The following is a 6,000-nucleotide window of genomic DNA, read 5'->3' as shown; positions in this document are numbered from 1 at the left end:
ATGGTGAAGCAGGAGGGAGAGGAGGAGGACGTGGTGAAGGAGGAGTGAGAGGACTTAGTGAAAGAGGAGGGAGAGGAGGAGGATGTGGTGAAGGAGGAGGAAAAGGAGGATGATGTGGTGAAGGAGGAGGAAGAGGACATGGTGAAGTAGGAGGAAGAAGAGGAGGACGTGGTGAAAGAGGAGGAGGGAGAAAAAGGACAAGGAGACAAGCAGTTTACTGGCACCTGCTGCATGTCTCATATGTTTCTTTAGTAGCTTTGTTCACACACGCATACACAGAGGCAGTTTTCTGTGCAGCTGATAAAGCAATACATGTATCATATTTATATGGTAAAAATCCTACTGGTTTTAAGGTTTTGTGAGCGAGGAGTTATTTGGATTGTTGGTCTGGAATAGTTCAACCAAAAGTGAAAATTCTGTCATCATTTTTTTGCTGGTTTTCTTTCTTTGAAACACTAAAGGAGATGTTCCTCACATTGAGCTATCATTTGTCTTTATTAGAATTAAATTCCTTTTGTCATGTTGCTTTTTGGAGCCTTGCATCCACTGGTGACCATCCTCTTTATATGTATGAAAGAAAAATATCATTTTGTGTTCATAAAGGGTTTGAAATGACTGTGAGTATACTGTGATACTTTTTCTAATTTATGATGATCTATCTCTTTAATGCTTTGTAATAGTTGAAGTAGTAACGCTGGAGGACCAAACCTGTGTTAAAACTGGTAAGATTTTGATACACAATACTGGATGCATTGTTTATGAGAAATGTAGCAAGAAAACTCATATTGCCACAAGTTTGAATGATGGCAATAATAAAAAAACACAATGCTGCCTTGTTTTCTCTAATATATTCTATTTAAGATTTCCTTTTCTGACAAATTAAGATAGCAGTGTTACCTGAGGACCTCCCATAAACTCTTGGTGATAGAAAGAGGATGAGCATCACCCTGTTTCAGGTGTCAGTTTTTAGTCAATTCTAAAAACGTGTTTATGAAATGAGCTAAACATTTAATCTTTTATATCAGAAGATTTTAATATATTTCTCATTAGCATTTTCCCATCTTCCTTGGATGGTTACTTACTGTAAATCCTGCATTGTAGTCAGACTTAGGCTATTTTAAAATAAAAGAAATACATAATGTTTAAATATTCTGTCTTGTTGTTTGTTCGATAATCTGTATTAAAATACATTATAGGAACTGTTTTCCTCTTGTTGAAAACATCTATGCAAAAGAACTGCAGTTCAGTTTTAAATATGCAAATAAAAATAGATTATGAAAATAGACGCGTTTCACAATGAGACGTGACAAGAGTAAATATTACAGCTTTAAAGCCAAATGGCCTATAGTTGCATTATTTGTTTGTAGAAGTCTTGATTTATTTATTGGTCAATAGCTAATTGGGGTTAAAAACAAATATATTCATATTTATTAACATGTTTCATGAAGGTCTTAATGAAGTGTTGCCTTTGTGCATTATGAATGTACAAGAGTATGTCAATTACAGGTGCAGGCCTTAACACAGCGGATATAAAAAATATTTTGCTGATACTGGCCAAAGCAAAAATGAGATCTTTTGATATTTTGAGTCCGTTTGCATTGCCATTGTGAATGTTTCTGTTGTCACTCTCTTAAGAGATCAACATGTTATTACCTTCTGTATGATTTCTTCACAGAAACAACCAAAAGCCAATCTCAAATTTTTACTATGGGGCAACCTCGTTTTTAACATTTTTGCTTTATCATGTTATGCTCTATGAGTTTTACTGCACTGTAAAAAATACATGGCTGCCTTAAAATGTTTTGTATAACTTTCAATAAATAAATATATTTCAGAGTTTTTGTATGTAAGGGTAATCTTGCTTTATGCTGGGAGTGAAGGTATTTCATGCAGTGCGTATGACTGCTTGAAATGAGAGACACATCCTGTATTTTTGTCTATCTGTTGTAGGTGGATCGTAAGTGAAGCTCTAAAATGTTGAATAGCTGCAGGTCGGCCATTGGCTTGATAACAGTGGTTTGTGTGAATTCAATTTATTTTATTCAATTTAATACATCTTTCACCAAGCAATCACCTATTTAGTGACAAAACAAGTTGACCAGAATCATATTAAAGCTTCTGTCAAATCATGTCTTATATACAGTATGTAAGCAAACTCCAGACTACTATTAACTTTTTGTCTCCATGTCTTATTCTTTCATCCATGAAAGAGCATCACCTGGTGGCACGTGTCCATTCTACCTAAAGTGTTGATGAGATTTTTAATCAGATTTTATATCAGAGACTTTTAACTTATTAGTATTTTTCCTCCTCTGTGGATGGTGACTTAAATCTGGCGTTGTAGTCAGACTTGTATTTTAAAATAAAATAAATATCGTTTACATGTTCTCTCTTCTTGTTTGTTTACTTGTTACATTCAGTCCTAATACATTTCATAGGAACTCTTTTCCTCTTGTTGAAGAAAATCTATGCAAAAAAAAACTGCAGTTCAGTTTTGAATATGCAAATAAAAATAGATTTAGATCTAAAAGTTTCACTAAAAGTAAAAAAGAGAAAATATTGCAGCTTTAAAATGAAGTTGTATATTATTTGTTTTAAAATATCATGTATGATTTATTTAGTGATTTATAGCTCTAATATTTTTTTAAAGGAATACATTTTTCATCATCATGTTTCCTGAATGTCTTTATGAAGTGTTGACTGACTTTGTCTATAAATGTACTGTATGTAAATTACAGGTGGAGCTTTAACACAGTAAGTTTGCTCTTAGTGGCCAAAGCCAAAATGAGTTCTTTCGATACCGAAAAGGGTCTGTTGGATTTTTCCATAGTGAGTGTGCCCGTTTCTGTCGCCACAATCCTGATCAACGTGTTTTTTATCTGTTGTATGTTTTTTTCACAGGAAGGACCAGAAAACTTACTAAAGCCACCCCTTAACATTTTACTCGGATCACTTATTGGGTGCAACCTCGTTCTTAACATTTTTAACCTTTTCTATGTTCTGTATGACACGTTTCATATGCCTGCACAGTTTTTTTGTAGCTATGCTCTATGCCTTGAGGACAAGTTTTACTGACAGTCTTGGGCTAAATGTATTTTATTACTTTCAGATTGTTCCTGCCTATCAACCTTTTTTGATCTGGGTGAAGACGCACATCAAATGCTTTATCTACTTGATGTTGTTTTTTGACAAAATCTTCATTTTATTTGAATTCATTGTCCGTTTTCTCCCAGGAACATGTTTAATTCCTGAAGAGGACTTGAATTCATCCAGTGATTCCGTGAATGTCATCCCAGAATATCAGGTGCCTGTTGGAGTCTGTTACTATCCGATTATGACAGACATTTGGTTTAGATGTGTTTATTTTTTGGTTGGTCTTGGCGTTATGGTGGCATCAAACACCTCCACTGCTCTCTATCTATGGAGACATGTGAAGAGGATGGAGGACTCAAGTTTTTTCTTTGCCCTTCATTACCAGAAGCAGAGGAGAGTGGCTATATTGAGCATCATACAAACTCTGCTTTTCTTTATCTACTCAGCTGGTCTAATAACATTCGAACTCAACTTAGTTTTTAAAATATTATTAATTGATGCAAGTGTTCATATAATTTGTTTTGCTTTGACCTTTTACTCTTTTGGTACAACTATCATTCTAGGTCTTGGACAAACAAAATTCAGATTTTGCGCTGTAGAGATTTGGAAAAAACTTGGTCAAGCCATCTCGGAAAGTAACCTGAATGTGGGTGACAGGAATGGACATTTTAATTGTTGTTTTAACTTTTGTTACAGTAATACAGAAAATTGTTAAATTCTAACATTTGCTCACAGAGAACTTGTAGAAATTTTACTACATTGTTGTATCTTGAGATTGTTTGCTGCCATTTGCAAACCCCAATATGTCAATGGGCTTTAACAATTTTAACAAATCTTTGACATATATGGTATTTTTTGTTGTTGAAGAAATCATGTTTTCCTTTGATGTTCGATTGTCTTACTGTAGGTAGTTCTTACTAAATGTAAATGAAATGGTGAATAATATGTTTAGTAGGATTTCTTTCATGACTTTATCATGCATATTGCAAAAGTTTCTACTGCTAGAAATTGTTTAACATATTCAAAACCTTTCTTTGTTAATTATATCAGTACATTTAGATTTATGCAATTGTGTTTTAAATATATTCATATTATTAGATTTCTGTGTGGGTGTTTGCTTGTCTGTCTGTCTTATCTGGGTTTTTATTTCAGTTAGTTTTCAGTTATTGTCTTTACAGTTATGTGCCACTAAATATTTCATTAAATTTTAATTATATAGCTTTTTACAATTGATAAATTATTTAAAAGCAGCTTTACATTAAAAGGAGGAGAAAACACTGAAAATTAATGGACAACATAAGAAGAAGAGTACAGCAGCTAAGATTAAACCGTACTAGCCAGTATTGTATAGCTTTAAATGACTCAAGTTGTTCATGTGGTAATCTAATGTTTAATGTACAATCTGGTGACTGCTTGCATAGCTTTGATATTTTCCCTAATATCCACAATTCTGTTAGTGAAGAAGTTCATGAAGTCATTACTACTGTGTTGGAGTTTAGTATTTGTGTTTGTTCTTTGTTTCTAGTCAACTTCGCGACTGTGTTAAGAGGAAACAATGGTTATTATGATATGCTTCTATGAGCTTGCTGAGATAGATCTGGCGGTTTTTATATCCTGTCTGTAGTGTTGAATCTGTGCTCTCTTTCCATGCAGCACGCCATATCTCTAACTTTGTACTCCTCCAAAACGCTCCATTTTTCTAGCTACCTTTAAGGACTGCTGTATGATGGTCATACTACTGTGCTTCTGTTTTTCCTTGATTCCTTGACATGTGTCTTTGATTATAAATGTGTCATGTCAGTCTTTTGCACACCCCTTCAAGTGAAGTGTTACCAAATATTTATTGTACAAAAGCTGCAGGCAGGTTCACAGACTACACATAATCTTTATACATAATGGGAATGGGATTTTTAATGATATAGAGATGCAAGAGAGATAAGAGTACCCATGAATACCAAACATTCAGGAGATCTCTAAAATCAACAGATTTGGAGAATTTGTCACGCTGTGGTCATGCAGTTCTGCATGAGGTGCTGGAGTCTCTGGACTCTGATGCCACATTGAGCAGCAGCTCAGATGAAGAGTGGGACCATGGAGATGCCAAAGAGATATCAGCAGCATCACAGTGAGTATCCTGTGCTTATCTTCCTGATCACATAATATTTACATATGTAAGGTGCTGGAGCTACATTACAGACACAAATGATAATAGTCATATTTACTGTACTCACGTTCTCATTTCAAACACAGAACAAGCAACAACATAAACTTGCAGAATGACATGAGTATGAATAAATGACTGCATTTTTATGTTTTTGTGGACTATTAAAATTATATGTTTTTTTGTTTTCTTTTGCATCTGAAGATATTTGGTACTACATTTGGGACTACATTTCCCATCATCCTCCTCACTCCCCCTTCAACTGTATTAATCATCATCTTCATCTGCCAATGATTACCCTCATCAGCTCCAACTCTGCCTGTTCCCCTTAACTGTTGGTTATCTCTACGTCAACAACATGTGGTACTGTTGTCTGTAGCCCAGTTTCTCATGTTTATTGTTTTATTAAGATTTAAGTTTATAATCATTTTGATTTTCTCCTTGTTTACCTCCGGTCAAATAACCTTGACCGTAAGTGACCATGACAAAAGCTGAATTTAAACAGGCTCCACTCCAATTTTTCCATTTTTAAAACTATAGATGTACAAAACTTGTACATTTTATCAGTCCATGAGGACAAGTTTTTATTACTGGCGAATATAATCAAAACCTTTAAGACAGATGACTTGGTCTGAAACAGTCTCAGTGGCAAATAACTTTGGATGAGATCTTGAAGTTGGTGAATTAAAGTATTAGAATGAATCCCTACTAAGTAGTTACCAGGCAAAGAGAAAAATAAGTTATAA

The sequence above is a fragment of the Paramisgurnus dabryanus genome, chromosome 15 (assembly GCF_030506205.2).
Source record: "Paramisgurnus dabryanus chromosome 15, PD_genome_1.1, whole genome shotgun sequence".
Lineage (NCBI taxonomy): Eukaryota > Metazoa > Chordata > Actinopteri > Cypriniformes > Cobitidae > Paramisgurnus > Paramisgurnus dabryanus.
This window is presented reverse-complemented; position numbering follows the sequence as displayed.